General features: G+C 38.8%; 1 protein-coding gene across 1 annotated transcript in view; it reads right to left on the bottom strand.

The window, feature by feature from the left end:
* Nucleotides 1–14261: 14261 nt before the first annotated feature.
* XIAP (X-linked inhibitor of apoptosis) overlaps nt 14262–23609 on the bottom strand; it is a 54908-nt gene continuing 45560 nt past the window's right edge. The window contains exons 11-12 of the transcript XR_014298522.1: nt 18281–18334; nt 14262–14708 (exon numbers count right to left, since the gene is read on the bottom strand). The gene's annotated coding sequence lies outside the window, so the exon portion shown is untranslated. The remainder of the gene's footprint in view (nt 14709–18280; nt 18335–23609) is intronic.

Below are 23609 nucleotides of genomic sequence, written 5' to 3'. Positions count from 1 at the left end.
TTTCTTTTCTTTTCCTTTTCACATACAGGGACACAGCCTTCACTGAATGGCCAAATCTCCATGGAAGCAAAATCGAAACTTGGTATGACTATCTGAAAATTTCAAGGAAAAAACTGCTTTCTGCTTAAATCATTTCAGAAATAGTAGCCAAAATAACTCATTCCTTCAGCAGCTAATACTTTCATCACTTAATGCTGCCACTGATCCTAGCTATTTGTATTAAGTAGTTAAACATGTCATAGGATTTGTTTACATAGACAGATGACATTTGCCTTATTTTTTTGAGCGCCAACATTTAATAAACAACAACAAAAAAGACATCATGGCACAGGCAGACCTATCAACTCAAACTTATGGATTACTTTGAAGGTCCTATTGTGATGCAGGATTTTTCAGTATGTTCAAGAGACATTTATCATTTCAAATCCATACACATTTAATGGTTACATTATTTTTCATTTTGTTTGTTGCCGTTGTGGAACTGTTGCTGGGTATTCACTTTTATAGAAATAGCAATTTTTGGAAGCAGTAACATTGTTGTCAGCAGAACAACACACCAACACAGCCACCCCAAATAAACATTTTTAGCTATTTCCCTATATTGCGGAAAGTGATTTGGTTAAATTTAGCATTGTCCAGGGACCTCCCTAGTGGTCCAGTGGCTAAGACTCCGTACTCCCAATGCAGGGGGCCCGAGATTGATCCCTGGTCAGGGAACTAGATCCCACATGCTGCAACTAAAGATCCCTAAAGATCCCGCGAGCCACAACTAAGACCCAGCGCAGCCAAATAAATATTTAAAATAAATAAATAAATGAATAAATTTAGCGTTGCCCAGAGCCTCCAATAAGACTCTTTTTTATTGGCATGCATGCAAATTTGTAAAGCCAAAGTCATATTAGTAACTAAGAGGGACACTAACTTTAATAGCAACAAAGACGACTCCTTGAATTTAAGTGCAGTATTTCTTACTAGTAACTACGAATATTAAGTAAAATTCAAATTCTAGAACCACTGTCAACATTTGATGTCTATCATTGGTAGCAAGTTTACTGTTATATGCTGATAGCACTTCTAATGTTAGACTCTAGAAATTAATGCTAGAACTGCTTGTGGAAAGATTAAGAGGTGTGAAGAAAGGATGAAGGGAGATTTGCAAAGTGGCAGAGGGCTAGAGATAGAAACTTCGGAGAAAATACATTTTATCCCCAAAATATAGACAATACTGGATTAGATTCTGGACCAAACCTTTTTTTTTTTTCTTTTTAAGCTATAAAAGGCATTATTGGGGCAGTTGGCAACATTGAATACAGTCTAGTAGAGTATATAATAATTCTGTATCAGTGTTAATTTCCTAATTTTGATAATTGTATTGTAGTTACTTAAGTGGATGTCTTTATTCTTAAGAGATACATACACACTGGAGTACTTAAGGATAAAAGGGGCATTACGTCCGCAACTTAAATGGTTCGGAAAGAAAGGTAAATATATTCTTTATATACACGTTACATATTATGGTAGCATGCTAGAACCTGCCAGCACCAGCTCCCGAGAGCTGATTGTATGCATGTCTTCCCAGCTCCAGCCATGGTGAGAGCATTTACACCATGAAAATCAGCAAATGCTATAGATCAGGGCTGTTTTTTCCCCTGGAGAGCCAATTGTTAAAACATATTTGCCATGGATCAAAATCAAAGATAATGTCTAGATTCATGAAATTTTTCTGTTATTATAATTTGCTTTTAACCTGAGTTGATAACATTCAAAAAGATCTAGTGCTGCTAAATACTCAATAATAATAATAATAATAATATTTTTAATATGTCATCCTCTAATCACCTGAAAATATCTTTCAAACATCTTCCAAAAGAAGTAGGTAAATATATACATTATCTTAGTTTTGTAGTTATTTATTGTACACTGTAAACTAAAAGCAATCACATATCTAACAGTAGAAATCAATTTAGTTATGCCCAAACACTGCTTGCCTCCCAAGCATCTGAATTCTTCCTGGCACTTTGTGAAGCCTCATGTCTTCCATAAGGTCTCTCTTGAATACCACATTCCACATTGGTCCCTTCCTTCCAGTTCATAAAACTGTGTGGAAGGTACATAGAAGAGCATCCAGACTAACCCCCTCGTTTTTCAGAGGAGAAACTGAAGACCAAGAGACTAATGTCCCCAGTATAACACAGTGTCCGGTGACAGAGTGAGGAGCACACCCTCCTCTCTCTTCCCCAAACCCTGAGCTATTTCTCTACACCACTAGAGCACACACTTGCCAGACCAGACTTAAATATTAGACCATAGTCTTCTGCTTCCTGGCCAAACTTAGCATGCTTACTCCCTCCGAGAGTAGGAACATCTATCTAGCACAGTAGATGCTCAATGAATAAAATTTGGTGCTCAATAAGCACTTGATATATCCATTAGTTTGGAATGCCTTTCGTGTACTCTTTTTTTTTCAAAGATGCCTTTTGATTTATTTACGAAGCTATAAAACCTGCCATGTATTTTCTTAGAGCTGTAAATGAAGAGCTGGCTATCAACAATGAAAGTAGATGACTTGTTTCCCAGAGGGTGGGACATCCAAATGTCTAGGTGCCGAATTATAAAATGAGATCAGCCTTGGAGTCTTTATTGAGGTTTTATTCTTTCAGATTTAAATACGGTTTATAGAACACTTTGAGAATCAATTTAAAGTCACTTTACAGGGCAAAATATTATAGCCATTTAGGTATTCTTAAGGGAGAAGTGTATTAATTAGTAGCACAAGAAAATGCAAAAACTAATGGCTATCAGAAGTTGTTTGTCCCTATTTATAAAACATAACACTTTCTTACAATCTTCAGAAAGAGAAAATGATAAAATTTGAATACATTTTCAAAAGGACTACCAGATGAAACTTAATGAGGTTAGTAGTCTAAGATCCCAATCATCAGACTTTTAACTGGGGTATTTATTCCTTTATGAGTTGTTGAAACATTCTTAAGGTTTACAGCCTACCATTCAGTAAGTTAAGACCAATAAAACAGCCACTTGACCAATTCAGTGGTTTCCCAAGAAGAAATAACAAAACAGTCAGTTTGAAAAGACATTCATTAGTTACAACTGTTGTGACATAGACCTCAAAACCTTTGAAGTATAGTGATCAGATTTTTTATACATAGTAGAAAAATTGTGTGCTGTTTGATTTGAGGTCAGGTTCTATCCTTCAATTCGCAGATAACAGTATGTTAAAAATAAAAGGCAATCAAAAATTAATTAATGAGGGACTTCCCTGGTGGTCCAGTGGTAAAGAATCCGCCCTCCAATGCAGGGGACGTGGGTTTGATCCCTGGTTGGGGAACTTAAGATCCCACATGCCACGGGGCAACTAGGTCCACGTGCCTCAACAAGAGAGCCTGCGTGCCGCAAGCTACAGAGCCCACGCGCCTTGGAGCCCTCATACCACAGCTAGAGAAGACAAAACCGGCACACCACAACTAGACAGAAGCCTGCACCACAACAAAGAGCCTATGCCACAACGAAAGATCCCACATGCCGCAACTAAGACCCAACGCAGCCAAAAAAATAATGAAAATTTTAAAAATTAATTAATGAGACCAGTATTTGCTGTCGTGCCATCATTATTTCAACCAAACTGTGATTTTGATGCTCCAAAGGATAGCTGCAAATGTTTAGAAAGTCACAAGCACTGTTGATTTTGAAGACACTGGAATGGATAAAACACATACATAGCTCCTTTGCCTGTGAAAAAGAAATCAGAGCCATATTTCCTAAAAATGTACCTTTCTAGAAATAGTTAATTAAAAATGGAGAAATCTAGAGAAATTCTCTCATATATGTACACAAGAAGACACGTACAAGGATGTTCATTGCTGCACTTTTTATAATGGAAACAACCTAAATGTCCATCACAAAAGAGTAGATGTATTGCAGTATATTCATATGATAGAATACTATGCAGTGGTGAAAATGAACTAATGCTACATGTATCAACATGGATAAATCTCAAAAATGTTATGTTAAAAAAAGCAAGGTGCAGAATAATACTAACACATCATGCTTAGTTTATTATGTTCTAAGTGCTTTGTATGGTATCAACTCATTTAGTCTTTAAAACAACCTTACATTGTAGGCATTATTATGAATTTCCATTTTATAGATGAGAAAAATGAGGCACAGAGAGATTAAGTAATTTGTCCAAGGTCACACAGCTGGTAACATGTACAGCAGATATTCTAGACCACCTTTGGCTCCAATGTTTGTGCTCTTATTCACTGCACTATACTACCTCTACTACTGATTGTATGATACCATTTAATAAAGCTTAAAATATGCAAAACGATGTTCTATACAGCTTATGGATAGACACATATGTGGTAAAAATATGAAAACATGCATGGAAATGAAAGGCATCAAATCCACAAATGTGGCTCCTTCTGAGAAAGGGAGACGGTAAATGAATGGAGGCGGTAAACTTCAGCTATATCCATAAAGTCTTATTTCTTTTACAAAAAAGATCTTCAGTAAATATGGGAAACATTTAAGACTTGACAGTGCTGGGTAGTGAGTACAATGAAGCTTATCTTATTCTCTATGAAGCTTATTATATTATTCTCTCTATATATCTTTATTTGTAAAACATTTCATAGTTTTTAAAACAAGTTTTAAGCAGAAGAAATGAAAAGGTATATTATAAAGCCAGAGTATGTGTCTTGGATCTCCAATGTAATAAACAATTCTGATTGTAGTTTAAATATTTATACAAATAATGCAAAATAAATATTCTGTGAAATTCAGAAACCCTTTTTCATTTCAGTTGAAATGCACTTGGATATTTAATAAAAGCTCAGTGATACAATCCAAAAAAATTAGTTTCTACAGATAAAAGTAATGAAACTTCACAATAAAATATTATTAGCATACATTCACATAAGCACAACATATACAGTATCTTGAGAGACCATGTCCAAATTCAAACCAGAAGTCCACATAACCATTTTGGAATACAATACTGTTGTTTATACATTTAAACTACATTGCTTAAAAAAAGTTGTACTTAATCAAGGAAAAGGAAGGATTCTGAAAGCAGCTTTCAGAAGTGTCCTGATAAAAGATCAGGTTTGAAAAGATGCATAATTCTATTTGAATAATAGGACATTTTATTTGTGTAACAACTAATCCCACATTTTAATTTAAAGGTCAAGTCATTGATTTGGAGCGAGGCAGAGGAGAAGAGAGACTGTTCTATCTCCCTGTTTATAGACATTCAGGTAGTTACAGGAGACCTCCTAAAATCTAAGATGAGGTAACTTTCTCTTAATTTGGTGGAAAGGGGGTTTCTGGTTTTGTTGACAACAGAAAGAAACACTTTTATTCTAATTGTCCCCTCTTTAGTAAAGCAGAAAATCCCACAAATTTCCTGTCAATATCTCTTCCCCTAGAAACACAGACAACGAAGTCAAGAGAGCAGATATTTTATAAATATTCGTGTCGTTTTTTCCCCCTTTTAATTTTTTTTCTGCCTTCCTCTTACTTACACATTTCAAAGCACATTTTTCCTGTCCAGAACAATTATCCCCATCCTTTAACCTGGGAGTGAGAGGAATTTTCCACTGCAAATGTTGTTGTCTAGCTACTGTGCCCATGAATTATGTTTCTGAAGCATTGATTGTCAATGATTTCCAAAGCAGTATTCACTCCACACTCTGGGGGTCAGACAACTTTTAGCACATCCTCAGAACTTGAAAGGAACATGGGGTTAATTACCATGTTTATGAGACATTTGTTGCCTCCTCTCTCTTCCTCTATGTGTGTGAGCTCACCCCTTTGGTGTGGAAGATCTGAGAAAAGAAGGTGAGAAGGAAAAATCAAGAAATGATAATACCTTTAATTTCTAACAAGGAGCTCCAAATACTGTTATTTTATAATGTTGCATTTGTCTTTGCAAGCACCAACTGTGATGGGGGGAGCTAAGGGGAAGGACTGTGCCCATCATTTAACCTTTCAGTTTCATTATCTGTTAACTGGGAATAATAATACAGGCTTGACATACTTTGGTTCTTTGAAGATACGTTTAATAATAAATGTAACAAATGAATCTATTCTCCTTTTTAAAAATCAGGACACTAAAAAGATAAAGGTGGGAATTCCCTGGTGGTGCAGTGGATAAGACTCCTAGCTCCCAATGCAGGGGGCCAGGGTTTGATCCCTGGTCAGGGAACTAGATCCCACATGCATGCCGCAACTAAGAGTTCTCATGCCACAACTAAGGAGTCCACACGCTGCAACTAAGGAGCCCGCACAACCAACTAAATAAATATTTAAAAAGAAAAAAAGATAAAGGTAAAATCCTTGTATTAATCAGTATTCTCCAGAGAAACAGAACCTAAAGGATCCATATCTGTATCCATAGCTATATCTATAATCTATATCTATATCTATATCTGTGTGTGTGTGGAGAGAGAGAGAGATTGATTATAAGGAGTTGACTCAACACAATTATGGAGGCTGAGAAATTCCAAGATCTGCTGCTGGAAATCTGGAAACTCAGGAGAGCCAACAGTCTAGTTCCTATTTGAGAGCGAACGGGCTTGGAGACCCAAGAAGAGCTGATGTTTCAGTTTGAGCAGCTCAAACAATCAGGCAGGAGGGAAGGTCAGTCTTTTTTTTTTTTTGCGGTACGTGGGCTTCTCACTGCTGTGGCCTCTCCCGTTGCGGAGCACAGGTTACGGACGCGCAGGCTCAGCGGCCATGGCTCACGGGCCCAGCTGCTCCGCGGCATGTGGGATCTTCCCGGACCGGGGCACGAACCCGTGTCCCCTGCACCGGCAGGCGGACTCTCAACCACTGCGCCACCAGGGAAGCCCTATTTATTTATTTTTTATTTTTATTTTTTAGGTCAGCCTTTTTATTCTATTCAGGCCTTCAACTGATTTGATGAGGACTGCCCATTTTAGAGAGGGCAATCTGCTTGACTCAGTCTACCGATTCAAATGTTAATCTCACCCCAAAACATCCTCACAGACACACCCAGAATAATCTTAGACCAAATAACTAGCAACCCCATGGCCTACTCAAGTTGACAATAAAACTGATTATCACAGTCCCCTTGGCCACCTCCCCAACTTGCTCCCCTCCCTTCTTCCCATAGATAACCATTTTTGAGTTTGATGCTCATTCTTCCAGATAAATCTTTTAAATACTTCTACCTAAACAGGTAGAGAAAAATACATAGTATTGTATTGTAGTATTTGACATAAATGGTATCAGACCATACATATCCTTTTGTGGCTTGTGGTTTTCATTCACATATGTTTTCGTATTTTTTTTAATTTATTTTTGGCTGCGTTGGGTCTTCGTTGCTGCGCAGGGGCTTTCTTTAGTTGCGGCGAGTGGGGGCTACTTTTCGTTGTGGTGCATGGCTTCCCATTGCGGTGGCTTCTCTTGTTGCAGAGCACAGGCTCTAAGTGCGCGGGCTTCAGTAGTTGTGGCACAGAGGCTCAGTAGTTGTGGCACACAGGCTCAGTAGTTGTGGCGCACAGACTTAGTTGCTCCATGGCATGTGGGATCTTCCCGGACCAGGGCTTGAACCCGTGTCCCCTGCATTGGCAGGCAGATTCTTAACCATTGAGCCACCAGGGAAGTCCAGTATTTCTTTTGATGGGAGAGAACTAAACTAGTTTAATGAAAACTGATTGTAAAGTTTTAAGCTAGTCCTTTTGGTTTGTGTGTAATCTTATGAATTGATGCTTTTTGATAAAGATTCTTGAGGTAGAGATGGTATGGCAAGAGGCCAGCTCTCCACCCAAACAGGGCTTTTCAGAGTGGCTGTACTTTAGAGAGAATCAACTTATTTCTGGATCCAGAACTCATTTCTGCATATCCAGGACCTTTTTTCAGTGAACCCATCATGATACCGTGTTTCCGATATCCAAGTACTGTTGAAGCCGCCTCAGGTATAAGTAGGTAGATTCTTATTTTACATTTTCCAGAGTACTTCATGTTCTTTTAACAAAAATTTCTTCTCAAAATCTTTGGGATCACACCAGATCATTTGAGCCTTTTGATGGCTGTAACTCCTAAATTAGGTTGTCGTTCATAAGTATGAGTTTTGTTTTTTCAGAGCTCACAAACCAAAATACTACGTTTTAAATTGGTTTTTAGGGCTTCCCTGGTGGCGCAGTGGCTGAGAGTCTGCCTGCCGTTGCAGAGGACACGGGTTCGTGCCCCGGTCTGGGAGGATCCCACATGCCGCGGAGCGGCTGGGCCCGTGAGCCATGGCCGCTGAGCCTGCGCGTCTGGAGCCTGTGCTCTGCAACGGGAGAGGCCACAGCAGTGAGAGGCCCGCGTACCGCACAAAAAAAAAAAAAAAAAAAAGTTTAAATTGGTTTTTAGACCTGGGTATAAGTGAACAAACCCCCTCATTCTATAAGTAGGTACTATTATCCCTATTTTACAGATATGGAAACTGAGGCTCAAAGAGGTTAAGGAAATTTCCCCCGGGTCACAAAGCTCTGAAATGGCCGAGCCAGGATTCAGCCCCAGGTCTGGTTGACTTCAAGTCCAGTGGTAGATATTATGATCTCCATATTACAGATGAGAAAACTGAGGTTCAGAGTTTAAATGACTTTCACAGAGAGTGCCAGGGCAGGATTCAAACTCATATCTAATTAGGATGTAAAGTGTATGTACTTTCTACTACAACCAAGACCTTTCAGTATATTATTGTATTATATTTCTATGTATTATTAATATCTTTATTCTGGTCAAGGTTATATCTTTCTTAGGCAGCCTTTGTGTCCCTCTCTAGCTTCCCTTAATAGTAGGTTTCATTTCATGTCTTACCTTAATGGGGAGGAGTTGAAGGAAGAATTAAACTCTTACTGTTATCTAGTGCCTTTTTTATTAGACTGTTGCATATTTTTTCTTAATAAAATTATTTTGCTTGCTTTTTTTTTTTTTTTTTTTTGCGGTACGCGGGCCTCTCACTGTTGTGGCCTCTCCCGTTGCGGAGCACAGGCTCCGGACGCGCAGGCTCAGCGGCCATGGCTCACGCGCCCAGCTGCTCTGCGGCATGTGGGATCTTCCCGGACCGGGGCACGAACCCGCGTCTCCTGCATTGGCAGGCGGACTGTCAACCACTGTGCCACCAGGGAAGCCACTTGCTTGCATTTTTTAAACTGCTGACAGAACATCAGTAAACAGAAAATGTATCACCTGTGTACAGTTCTCTGTTCTTTTCCTTAATATAATTTGGGTCTTTATCGAAGTATGTTTCTAGTTCTATAAGCATTTTTTTATCTTTAAAAAATGGCTAAAACAACAGAGCAAGAAGAATCACTCATAAATTTCAGGAGTCATTCATTCGTTCATTTGTCCACCCATCCATTCAACTCATATTTTTAGAGTGCCTATTATGTGGCAGGCACTATGTTAGTTTCTGAGGATAAAAAGATAAATGTGGGCTTCCCTGGTGGCGCAGTGGTTAGGAATCTGCCTGCCAATGCAGGGGACACGGGTTCGAGCCCTGGCCCGGGAGGATCCCGCATGCTGCAGAGCAACTAAGCCCGTGCGCCACAACTACTGAGCCTGTGCTCTGGAGCCCGCGAGCCACAGCTACTGAAGCCCACGCGCCTAGAGCCCGTGCTCCGCAACAAGAGAAGCCACCGCAATGAGAAGCCCGCGCACCGCAACGAAGAGTGGCCCCCGCTCACAGGAACCAGAGAAAGCCCGTGCACAGCAACGAAGACCCAACACAGCCAAAAATAAGAATTAATTAATTAATTATTTTAAAAAAAGATAAATGTGACATAATTTCTATTCTCGAGAAACTCACAATCGGTGGGGGAGACATATAGGTAAATTGACAGTTACAGTACAGAGTGATGAGTGCTGTGCCTGAGTGAGAAAATAGTATAGTGCTTTCAACAGTAGGTCCTTGGGCCACCTGGGTTCATATCCTGGCTCTGTCATTTACTAGCTGTCACTATAAGAATCTACTTCATACAGTTGATACAAGAATTGAGTTATTCACGTGAGTGATCAATAAATAGTATTATTCTGATAGCCATAAGCACTGGGTGATATTGCAACACAGAAAAGGGGCACCTAACCCAGATTGAGAGGGGGGTTTGGGCAGTAGTCCTAGAGATTGAGTCTTGAAAGAAAACTGGGAGTTACCCAAGCAGAGAAGGGGACAATGGTTTTTGACACAGAGTCTACCATGGGCAAAGGCACCAAGGCACAAGGGGATACAGCATGAGTCGAGGAACAACAAGAAGTATAGTATTGCTGAAATATAAAGGGCAAGGGCAGGGGGGCAGTAGAGTGAGATTAGACAGGGACCAAATTGTGGAGGGACCTTGTAATCAGTGCCAAAGACTTTGAACTTTATCTTGAGAGTGATAGAAATCCATGAAGGCTTATAATGAGGGGGCTAACGTCAGCAGATGATTCTGGTGGAATCATGGACGATGGACAAGGGGGCAAGACTAGTATCAGGGAAACTTGTTAATAGGCTGTGACAATAGGTCAAAGGAGAAATGATGAGCGAGGCCCTGGACTAAAGCTATGGCAGTGTAGATGGGAGCATGGGACAGAGTCAAGAGATATTTAGGAATTGTAAGAAGTAGCAGCACTTATAGGCCATTCGGATAAGGTAGGTAGAAGATGTGAATCCTTATTCCTATCATTCACTCAGATAGGAAATATAGGAGAAGCAGTTTGGGGAGAGATTTTCTTGACTTCAGTTCTGAATGCTTGCAAAGTAAAATCTAAATTTCTTAGTACGGCATTCAAGGTCCCCCATGATCTGGCCCCAAATTATATTTTCAACTGTATCTCATGAGTATAGCTTTCCCCAGTCAGATTACAGAAAGTGGTCCTTTCAGGCTGTTTTCCTAAACCCCTGCCTCCTTCAAACAGACATAGACACAGGTAATGAGATCATGTGATTTCTCTCTCCATATATATATATAACACAAATGATGAATAAAGAGGTGACATTTCAGTTGTATGATTGTTAAAAATGACTTCCAGTGAATTATACCTCCCTGTGCTCATGTCCCTTCACAATGTGATGCTACGACTCCTCCTATCAAGAGGTGAAGTCTATTTCCTCTCCCCCTTGAATCTGGGCTGACCGTGTAACTTGGCGTTGACCAGTAAAATGCAGCAAAAGTGACATTCTGGGATTTCTGAGCCTAGGCAGGCCTTAAGAGAACTAGCAGTTTCTGCCTTTGCTCTTGGAACCCAGTTGCCATGGAAAAAAACCCCAGGCTACTCTGCTGGAAAGAGGCTATGTGGAGAGAGAGACCATGGGGGAAGAGAGACCACGTAGAGAGAGAGGACCAGGTGTAAGAGTGTCCCAGCTGAGCCCAGCCCCCAGATGACCCACCTGCTGACTGCAGCCACACAAGTGAGCCCGAGAGGACCAACAGAACTGCCCAGCCAACCCAAAGAATCTTGGGAAATAATAAATCAGGTTGCTTTAAGCCACTCAGTTGAGGGGGAGTTTGTTATGCAGCAATAGGTAAGTGAGACAAACTGGCAATGGAAAAGTGAATAAGGAATCCTCCAGGAAGATAATGGAAGCAAGAGCTTTCCAGGCAAAGTGAGTATAATGAACCAAGGCACAGAGGTGTCAAAGTGCACAGCCTATCTCAGGAAGGGCAAGTGGTATTGTGTGGCTAAAGGAAAACAGGAGGTATACTGCAGGGAGGAGCTGATGAAAGGGGAAGCTGGATGTAACTCTGGAAGGGAAAACTCTTGTTACCAGTTGCAGTTTAATGTCATCGTATCTTAGAACATCACACAGGAATTGTGCTCCTCTTGTATTGTTCCTTTCCTTTGTGAACTCTTTTCTCCCAAACCTCCTCGAAGAAATTGTTCGGTCGTTATCTAGTTTCTTCAATGTCATCATGTAGAGATTACTAAGAAACACTTTCAGAATTTAGCTGCCTGCCCAGTGGGTAAGTTAACATTGCCTTTCATTTTTGCTAAATTTTCTTTGCTGTTCATTTATTAAAGAAGCAAACATTTATTGAGTTCCTAGCATATGCCAGGCACTTGGGATTCAGAAAATGTAAGCCACTGTTCTTACCTTCTAGAAATCTATAGTCTATTGGGTGAAATTGACAGGCAGTAGATTACAATAGAGCATGCTTAGCCCCAGAAAAGGAGAGGTTTTCATATAATTATTATTATCTAAGACAATACTGTATTTACAGAAAGAATTGCCATCAAGATCCTTTATTTGTTTCTGAAATAATAGACTCTAGGTTTTTAAGTGGCCATGAAACTGTGATTGGCTTAATGCCACCAGATTTGGTAAGAGACCACCTGGAATACTTGAACGTCAAAGTAAACTTTGCGCAAAAAAAGCCACATTACATATGGCCAGACTCCCTTTTCAGTTACTATGTAATACTTCTCTGAAATCCTCATTTTTAAGTTCTTACTATTTTTCTTTCACTTTCTTCTTACAGCCTAGGACTGATTCATTCATGTATAATTTCTCAGGCATTTGGAGGTCTTGGAATCAGTTCTGTGCTAATATTCACAGCCTCTGGATCTGGAGCTCTTCATTGCTTCTTTTCCCCTTTTTGCTTTCAAGAATACTGTTTTTCAATTCCCTCCACCCAGTTTCTTTTCTGGCTCATTAGAAATCACTGTATAGCCCTTTAATTCTTTTATAGTGTACCTAGCGGACAGTTCCATTTTACCGTGTCTTTGCAAACCTCTAGGAGAGCAGCCCTTCCCTTTCTCCCATGTTTTCCCCAATGTGGTACTCTTGATCTTGTGTCTGCTAAGTTATGAGCTCTCTCCTACTCCACGCTGGTGCTGAGATCCCTAACTTAGCCTCCAGGAAATTATTTTCCTTTTTGCTTGGATGATATCCTTCGTCTTTGTGGGGATGGAAGATATCATCCTGTTGAGCCTTCAGGATGTTGTTTGAAAGAATGCTGTTACTTGCCAGGAATATCCATACAGTAGTTGGACTTCCAGCATATACATTATTCATTATTGTTCAGCCACACCTAGTCTTGCATATTATACCAATAGGATACTAGGCAGAGATTTGACTTTGACCCGGAATTCTTTTCAGTTCTATATCAAGGTGTTTATTAGTTTGAGTCTATCTGAATTACCTCATTATTTACTCACACAGGATAATTTAATTGGAGAATCTTTTAATACTTAAACAGATGAGCTAAACTGGTTTTTCCCCTTTTTTCCCTCAGGATAATAAGTATCTAACTGAGAATATCAGTGGCTACAACTAGAGTCTTTTGCATCTCACTTTGGTCTTATCTACTGCTACCTTTTTGGTTCAAATATATATTCAAAACCTAGACTTAATATTTTTCTTCATTTCCAAAAAAAAAAATCTGTATCTACATTTGCTGACACTTGATACTCTTAGTGTGAAGATTTAACCTTTATAAGATTTATTCATTTCTCCAAACAAATCTGAGGCAGTCATTTCACAGTTATGGCACCTGGGTTAAGACACATTTCTGCCCAGACATCAGCATGATTTCCTCACCCTTATTCATAAAAATAGAATTCTATAATAAAATAATTAAATAGGCATTAGGAGGTACAGTTATTTGTTTTTTTTACTTGAAGTAGAGTTGATTTACAGTGTTTCAGGTGTATAGCAAAGTGATTCAGTTATACATATATATATAAAATATGTTCTTTTTCAGATTCTTTTCTGTTATGGGTTATTACAAGATATTGAATATAGTTCCCTGTGCTATACAGTAAGTCCTTGTCTACAGTTGTTTTTTTTTTAAACATCTTTATTGGAGTATAATTACTTTACATTGTTGTGTTAGTTTCTGCTGTATAACAAAGTGAATCAGCGATATGTATACATATATCCCCATATCCCCTCCCTCTCGCATCTCCCTCCCACCCTCCCTATCCCATCCCTCTAGGTGCTCACAAAGTACCAAGCTGATCTCCCTCTACAGTTGTATTTTTTTAATTTATATTTTTTATTGAAGTATAATGGACAAATTATATTAGTATCAGGTGTACAACATAGTGATTCATTATTTTTATAGATTATACTCCATTTATAGTTATTATAAAATTTTGGCTATATTCCCTGTGCTGTACATTGCATCTTTTTATCTTATTTTTTTTTAAACATCTTTATTGGAGTATAGTTGCTTTACAATGGTGTGTTAGTTTCTGCTTTATAATAAAGTGAATCAGCTATGCATATACATATATATATATATCCCCATTACAGTTGTATTTTAAAGTTAATATCTTAGACCAACTTTGTCTTTTTCAATAAATTTTACCATTTCTTTTTTTTAAATTTTTTAAAAAATTTATTTTATTTATTTATTTTGGGATGTGCTGGATCTTTGTTGCTGTGCGCAGGCTTTCTCCATTTGTGGCAAGCAGGGGCTACTCTTCGTTGCGGTGCACAGGCTTCTCATTGCGGTGGCTTCTCTTTGTTGTGGAGCACAGGCTCTAGGCGTGCAGGCTTCAGTAGTTGTGGCACATGGGTTCAGTAGTTGTGGCTCGCAGGCTCTAGAGCGCAGGCTCAGTAGTTGTGGCGCACGGGCTTAGTTGCTCCGCGGCATGTGGGATCTTCCTGGACCAGGGCTCGAACCCATGTCCCCAGCATTGGCAGGCGGATTCTTAACCACTGTGCCACCAGGGAAGCCCTAGACCAACTTTAAAGAGAAATAAATATTGTACAATTCAGCATCTTTTTTACTAATTTGTAAATTAAATCCTTTACATGGAATGTTAAGTTGTAACCAAAACCCTTTTTTTCTTCTTTTCTGATTTATCGAACTCTGGTTCTGGGTCAGTCAGTCTTCAGGGTCCAGCTTTCTTCTCTTTATCTCAGCCATGGGTATTTTGTCTCTTTGCCTATGCTATTTGAGTGGGGCCTAGAAAAGACCTGGTTAACTATTTTAAAATTGAAAATTTTATTGCGATAATTGTAGACTTGCCTACAATTATAAGAAATAATACAGAGAGATCCCTTGTACACTTTGCCCAGGTCTTCCCAGTGTTAACATCTTGTAAAACTGTAATATTATATCACAACAGAATATTGACATTGATACAGTCCACTGGTCTCATTCTGATTTCCCCAGTTTTAATTGTACTAGTTTGTGTACGTGTGTTTGTGGGTGCAAGCATGCATGTTTGTATTAATTTATATACAATTTTATCAGCCATGTAGATTCATGTATCTACCACCACAGTCAAGATACAGAACAGTTCCAAACCACAAGGATTCCTCAAGTTGCCTTTTTATAACCACACCCACCTCCCTCTGATCTCCCCTCCTCATTATATAAAAAAAAGTCTGTATTTTGTATCTTTTCAACACATACAATGGCAGAGCTACTAATAAAATCTATTTCTTTTGATTTTTAGTTCAGTGACCTTTACATCTTGTTTCTTACACGTCCCTTTTTTGGAAAAGCACTGGCTAGGCAGTCAGATTAGTGGCAACCACTAATCCGTCCTCCATTTCTTACATTTCGTCATTTCCAAAATGTTATATAAATAGATACTTTTCAAAAGTTTTCTGCACTTAGAGTGAGAAGCATATGCAGTGCTACAGTATTTCAAGAACGGTAAAAGCCCTCTTTGTGTTTTTTACTCCGTTTGAAGGAAAATATTTCCTACCGGCAAAGTAAAAGAGTAAAATTGACCCAGTCTCTGGGTATTTTACTCTGGTAAAGTTCTAATTTAGTGACGGTAACTGAAGCCCTTCAGCATGGGCACTGCTTCAAGCAGTGGTTTCTATTAAAGGAAACTCTGCCCCCTCCCTCCACCAGGCAGTGCAGACAGAACATTGGGGTTGGGGGGAATGAAGGAAAGCTTTTGCCCGAGATTCAGATGTTGAAATTGTATCACATATTGATAAATGACAGAATTCGAAAGGCGCTTAAGAAAAAGTTTGATTTATACTCATAGTCTCATTCCATTTCATATTCCATCTTGGAACCAAACGTTTGGAAGAAGTGTGCTTTCCTTTGAACATAAAGATGTCACTGTGAATCCAAGAGCATTACGAAATATATGCTTGACGTTGTTTTTCCTGTGATGGGGAGCAATACCACGTTCTCTTGCTTCCTTCTCTCAAATGGCAAAAATGGCAAAAGGAGTTTGTGGGAAGGCTGCCCAGGTTAGGGGTCAGTGGTTCTTTTCTCATGTTGTTCTCAGTTGGTTTTGTTGTTCTAGGTTTCCCCTTACTACCCAGATAGACTTGGATGTTGTCACAACGTCTTGCTCCCAACTCCCCTCTTGTTTTCTGCTTGGCCAATCCTAGCCTCTTTCCTCCCCCAACTCAACAGCTCAACATTTGGATTTCAGCCTGCTGTGGAGTTATCTAAAGAATTTCACCTGCTGGGTGTTTCCAACAGGCCAATTAAAATGGGGGAGAGGGCAGGAGGGAAAGAAGAGGAATAAGAACAGCAAAGAAGAAATGATCAAGTATTAAGCAAAGCAAAGCGAGACCTCCTGTTTGGTTTCAGTGAAGCCATTGAGCTGATCTTTTACAATCTGTTGGGACTGGCGTCAGAGAGGAGATAAGTGAGTCAACTGAAGTGGAAAGATTGAGAATGAAGGTAGAGAGTGATCTGGAAAACTAAACTCCGCCAAAGAAAAGACTTTAAGAATCCTAAAGCCAAAGGATTAGTGGTATTTACTACTACTGTGGGTTGTATTCTAAACATTTTAAAGGCGACTGGTATCAGTGGCTAAAAAATGTAGTAGCAACTGGAGAACAAGGAAAACCTACCTGAACTGGGTCATTTTTTTTTTTTTAACATCTTTATTGGGGTATAATTGCTTTACAATGGTGTGTTAGTTTCTGCCCCATAACAAAGCGAATCAGTCATACATAAACATATGTTCCCATATGTCTTCCCTCTTGCGTCTCCCTCCCTCCCACCCTCCCTATCCCACCCCTCCAGGCTGTCACAAAGCACCGAGCCAATATCCCTGTGCCATGCGGCTGCTTCCCACTAGCTATCTACCTTACTACGTTTGATAGTGTGTATATTGGGTCATTTTTAATACCTATGAAAGACTGAGTAGAGGAAACCAGCCTGAGAGACTCACTGTGGTGTGTAATTATGCACTTTGAAAGCGCAGTTCATCCATGGATCTCAAAGCACATTACCAACTTTAATTATTTTTCATAACACCTCTGTGAGACCATTATTTCCTACAGATAGATGAAGAAACTGACATAGAAAACGTACCAGGCCCTTTCAATCACACCATGAATCACCTGCTGAGTTGCTCCCGTTCCTGATTTGTCATTTGAATTAACTGACCATTTCCCAATGAAGAGGGAATGCTTGAGCAGGACTTTGAGGGAACTTTGGCTTCTAATTTTTGCTTAGAAGCAATGGAGGCTGAATTCCTTTTAAGATGAAATGCTGTTCAAAGAGTCATTATTTAATGGAATGTGTATGGAAATATATTAAAATATTATTCAAGACACATGCCAGAACACACACAGAAGCCTATAGCATAACAGCCCAAGTGGGTACTTTTGTCCTCCATTAACCTTGCATAGAAAACAAAACAAAACAACAACAACAAATATATCACATACAATCATAAAATTTTAGTATCTGAACAGCCTTCAACAATCTCAGGGTCTGTAACTTTGGTCACACCACTCTGATGAAACCTGCTCCAATTATTGGGCCACAACCTCACTTGTCCTTCTTTGTTCCTGTAATAATGTTAGTCTATACCACACAATCTAGCTCTGTATCACACTATATTTACACTCTTTTGTTCCTTTGATTTGTTTTGAGTTAAACAACACCCACCGTGGTTACCAATGGTCGCTGCATTATGTTTGGAATGGGGGAATACCTTGTGAATGATGAATGTAAATCTCTTTCTACTACCAAGACTATAAACTGCAGGAGGACCCAGCCTGGGTGTTACTTTCTTCTATCACTATGTCCCAGAATTTCTGTGTACGCTGCAAGCAATTATTACACACTGTTGGTACGATTAAATAGGATTAAGAGACACTGGTGGAGGTCAATGATGAAGTGAAACAAGATTTCATTAAACGTATTAAACAAGGTGCCTTAATTTGAATATATATTTCAAATAAAAAGAAACTTGTGTGAGCCTTGTATATACCGTCCAGCCCCAGCAAAGGCTTAGAAAAGGAGATGGTTGCCTGGTGAGTGAATATCCTTTCCTTTATACCCCAACATACCTCACATAACCTGCTTTAGAAAAAACTCACCTGTTTCGTGCTCAGAAATTCAAAACCCATCATACCATCTTGAATTTCTCTAATCTGTAGGGAGAAAGAAAACCAAACTGATCCAAAATGTGTACCCAAGGAGACCTAGCGCACACAAAATGGCCATGAGGATTCCCAGCAAATGGCTTTAGACCTCTCATTCAAAACCTCCATTTTTAGTCTTCAGATATGTCAGACTTTCTTGATTCTGAGCTCTGCACATGCTTCCCTCCCAGGCAGAAATCCCTTCCGCCACCTCCTTGACTACTGCAAGGGCCCCATACTCCAGAATACTGCCCCCCAACACCCTCCCCAAAGTTTGAATTAGATACAGTTCCTATTGCCCTTCAGTGATAGAATTGACTCCCTAGCATCTAGCACAGAGCCTGGCACATAGTAGGTGTTTAATGTTGGTGCATTAAAAAAACTAAAATGAAATTTGTAGAAAGTCAGTATTGATTCCAAATTGTATTACATTTGTCAATGCACAACTTTTAGATGAGGAGGCTTTCCCACTCCATTCACTTACTAATTTGTTCTTTCATTCCTTCACTCATACATCTATGTATTGAAAAAATTAACTCTGCTTATTAATGGACTAGACAGCATGCTAGTCATTGGGAACATAGTGATTAGGAAGATATGGTTCCTGACCTCCAAGGTTTGCCTTGGCAACGTAGTGAAACATTCTCTTCCTCATTTCCAAATTCTTAAGATCAGAAACATAGTTAATCAATTTTGTTTTTTAGAATTACTTTAATTTTTCAATTCTAGTTGAGTAGACATGGTAAGGACCACATATACCTATTTATTCTATTTGGCTTTGTGGTTTGGTATCATATGGCCAGCCAGGTCTTGCTGTACAAAAAAAAGCCTGGATTTGGACGTATACACTCAAAAGTTCAGACAGTGAGGCAGCCAATTTAGCTAATTCATGCCGAAAATTAGCCAGAAACATATTCACTGCCTATAAGAACAGCTCGACTCGTGATTCACCATATGATTTAGGTGAGTCAGGTAACCTCTATGTCTGGGGTTCTTCAGCTATAAATTATAGAGGTGCTGTGACTATAATGAATGAGAGACACAACGGCATAGTGCAAGAGTACCAGACCAATTATTTTATCCTCCCTGAATTTATCCGTTTTATATAGTCTTATTTTCATACGTTAGAAAACAGAGCTGGCCTGACTGCCCAAGTAAATCTATTTAAGGGCCACTTGAATGGCAGGGTTTATGAACACAATTTCCAAAATTGTACAGCAACAATTTCTCCAATTATCTCCGTGCCATTACCCATACACTTCTGATGTAAACACAGGAGTAACCATGTAGAGAGTGGAAGGCAAAGAGATAATGCATGTAAAGGATTTTGAGAGCCACGGAAATGGCCAAGAAACTGTATAAATGAATTTCATCACTATACATCCTTGATTAATCAGATACTGGTCCACAACTGTTTAATTTTGTATGAAACTAACCCATAATTAGTCCAGTAAACTCTAATTAGAGGAATGATTCCTTGGGCTTATATAGTTTATACTTTTTGAAGCTCTTTCATGTACATTTACTCATACGATCCTTTCAACACTCCTCTGAGGTAGGTGGAGCAGGGATACTTATCCCTATGTGTTAATATTTTTGTTACATTTCATTACATGTAAATGACCATATATTGATTTATAACTCATACTAAGTATAGGTCTTTTTACTTAATTCTTATTTTAAAATTTATTTATTAAAAAAATTTTTTTGGCTGCATTGGGTCTTCGTTGCGGCGAGTGGGGGCTACTCTTCGTTGCGGTGCACAGGCTTCTCATTGCGGTGGCTTCTCTCATTGCGGAGCATGGGCTCTAGGCACGCGGGCTTCAGTAGTTGTGGCACGCAGGCTCAGTAGTTGGGGCTCGTGGGCTCTAGAGCGCAGGCTCAGTAGTTGTGGCACACGGGCTTAGTTGCTCCGCAGCATGTGGGATCTTCCCAGGCCCGGGATCACACCCATGTCCCCTGCATTGGCAGGCGGATTCTTAACCACTATGCCACCAGGGAAGTCCTTTACTTAATTCTTCTATGAGCTATAAGAACATAATGTATCTGAAATATTTACAGTAGAAAACCAAGAAAGGCATAAGTACAGTACGTTCTTTTTAGTAGTCAAATAACAAACAAAAATCTAGTTGAAAGAAAAACAAGTTTTTCCAGGTGAGTCAGGTCATTCTCTTAATGATTAACACAGGCCTTTGTTAAATTTCTGCTAGGAAATCCCTGCACAATGTTTATTTAATGAAAAATAAAATAATTTTTAGCAAGTTTTTCTCCACTCCAGATTAATTTTATGGGGGAAATTTGGGGTCTTTGTTTTCAATTTAAGTTCCTCTGAAACATCAGTAATTGTTCATGAACATACTTGTGTGTTCTTTTTTCCTTCCTCAATCCAATTGTCAGTAATCTGGCAGAAGGAGAGCCTAATCACTGCCAAACAAAATTCCAATATTTAATGAGAAAATACATTTTTGATGCTTTAGCCAAAAATGCAAAGCCCCTTATTTAAGCTAATGGAATTCAAAAGAAATCCCTAGTACCTAGTAACGAAATAAAGTTAAAACACAACACACAGACTTAAAAGAAAGCTCAAAAGTTTTTGTAACAAATGGACATTTATAATTTTGCATGTAAAAAATATTTTTGAAACATAAAATTGTCTGAAACAAGAATTAGATTTTGAAGCAAGATCATTGTTTAAATACTATTACCTCAATTAATTATACCCTACTCTTTTTTTGAATATTTAAATTCTTCTGGGAAAATAAAAGGGGGAAATAAAGTTTGGTTTCTCTTGGGTTCTTATTCCTTATTTGTTTTGAACCAGTATTCTTCTACTATTTATTCATAAGCCTAAAGTTAACAAGCATAGGCCCGTGCAAAAGATTTCTTATGCTGTAGTTACTAGTTATGGCGCATATAGGGTCTTGGAAATATCAAATTAAACAGAATAAGATTGGAAAAAAAAACTCTAAACAGACCAAATCTATACAAAGCCAAATGGCTAGGTTATGGAAGTGTTTGTTATAAGCAAATTAGTAGTTTGCAGGAAAAGAAAACTAAGTCTGACTTTCATCTAGCCTTTATCTACCTTAAAATTTTTATTTTGGATACAGTTAGAGACCAATATTGACCTTAGTGTGGATTTATGCAACTATGAAGACCTTTAGAGACCTAAAACCACTACAAGAATTTTCTTTTGTGCCACACTTTAAAATTTCAGACCTAAAAAAAGAATCCAGAACTGCTACTTATTATGAATTAGAGAGGCTGACCACTTCCAACTCTATCATTTGTAGATTAACTGCTCACATTTCACTGAAGCTTTGGCTCTTTCTAGAAGTGCAGGTCTGTTCTGTACAATTTCAACTAATTGCTGTCACACTAGTGCTTATAAGAGAGACTTCAAATACTTAACCCTTTCACTGCTTGATTGGAGGACAGTTTAATGGCAATGAGCAATGTGAGGCTATTCTGAACTTGGCAGTGTAGGGGCTGAAGAATGATTTGCATTATCAAATTCAAAGAGTACTGTATGCAAGAAAATTTTGTTGAAAAGTGGAATCTGGGCTTCCCTGGTGGCACAGTGGTTGAGAGTCCGCCTGCCGATGCAGGGGACATGGGTTCGTGCCCCGGTCCGGGAAGATCCCACATGCCGCGGAGCGGCTTGGCCCATGCGCCATGGACGCTGAGCCTGCGCATCTGGAGCCTGTGCTCCGCAACGGGAGAGGCCACAACAGTGGGAGGCCCGCACACCGTAAAAAAAAAAAAAAAAAAAAAAAAAGAAAAGTGGAATCAGAAGGGATTTTCAGGATGTTGCATTTTAAGTCTTCGCATTTTGGTAGCAGGAGAAAATACAGGACTGGATCAGCAATGAGTTACAAGGAGAAGAAAGGTTAAGGATGACAGTCACCTGCAGAGAGCTACATCAATTTAACTTACAGGTTTCAGTCACTTAGTTATTTCTGGATTCGGACCCCATACCATATGCCAGTGGTTTTCAAACTTTAGCCTGTATCAGAACGACCTAGAGGGTTTGTTAAAACACCGACTGCTGTGTTACACCCCAGAATTTCTGATTCACTAGGTTTAGGTTGGGGCCCAACAATTTGTATTTCTAACAAGTTCCCAGGTGATGCAGGTGCTGCTGGTCTCCAGACCACACTTTGAGAACCACTAGGTATCCATACACCATGCAGTTAGCCTACCTTTAGTTTTTTTATTAAAAAAATTTTAAATAGAAGTTTAGTGGATTTACAGTATTTTATTAGTTTCAGGTGTACAACACCGTGATTCAATATTTTTAGATTATACTCCACTTAAAGTTATTACAAAATAATGGCTATATGTCCCTGTGGTGTATAATATATCCTTGTTGCTTATTTTATACATAGTAGTTTGTATCTCTTAATCCCATACCCCTATCTTGTCCCTTACCTGCTCCCTCACCCCTAGTTTGTTCTCTGTATCTGTGAATGTTTGTTATATTTTTACTTTTTAGATTCTACAAATAAGTGATATCATACAGTATTTGTCTTTCTCTGACTTATTTCACTAAGTATAATACTCTCTAGGTCCATCCATGTTGTTGCAAGTTAGCCTACCAACTTTTAATAGGCACCACATTTATTCTACAATCTATAAGCAAACTACAAATGAAATAGTGAGAAGATCATTTAAAAATTTTTTTTTCTTTTTGGCTGCGCCACGTGGCATGTGGGATCTTTAGCTCCCCGACCAGGGACTGAACCCCGGGCCACGGCAGTGAAAGCACTGAGTCTTAACCACTGGACGCCCAGGGAACTCCCTAAAAGTATTTTTTAAATATGAGTTTTGAGGGGGTTTATTTACCTTAATCTTCAAATAGGGTGAAAGGGGGAATAAAGTTGCCTTTAATTCTTGTTTAGATGTCCATTAATATTTAGCAGTAATAGCGGTGTTAAAAATTCACAATTTAAAAAATGTTCTAATCTGGTATAGGTATATAACAAGGTAATTACAGGAGAAATAACATAATGTCTAGGATTTACTCTAGAATATATCAGCAATAAATAAATAAATAAAATCTAAAAATAAATAAAGGGAGGGAGAGTCCTAGATGAAACAAGACTGGCAAAATGTTATTTGTTGAAGCTGAATGATGATTACCATGGGACTCATTATATTTCCCTTTCTACTTTTATGTAAGTTTGAAAATTTCTGTTAAGAGAAAGCTTTGAAAATTCACATCTTCATCAATATTCATTGAAAGTGTAGTTAACATGTACAAAATGTGGACTGCATTTAAAAC

This window comes from Grampus griseus, assembly GCF_964374135.1.
Source record: "Grampus griseus genome assembly, chromosome: X".
Classification (NCBI taxonomy): domain Eukaryota; kingdom Metazoa; phylum Chordata; class Mammalia; order Artiodactyla; family Delphinidae; genus Grampus; species Grampus griseus.
This window is presented reverse-complemented; position numbering and strand designations above follow the sequence as displayed.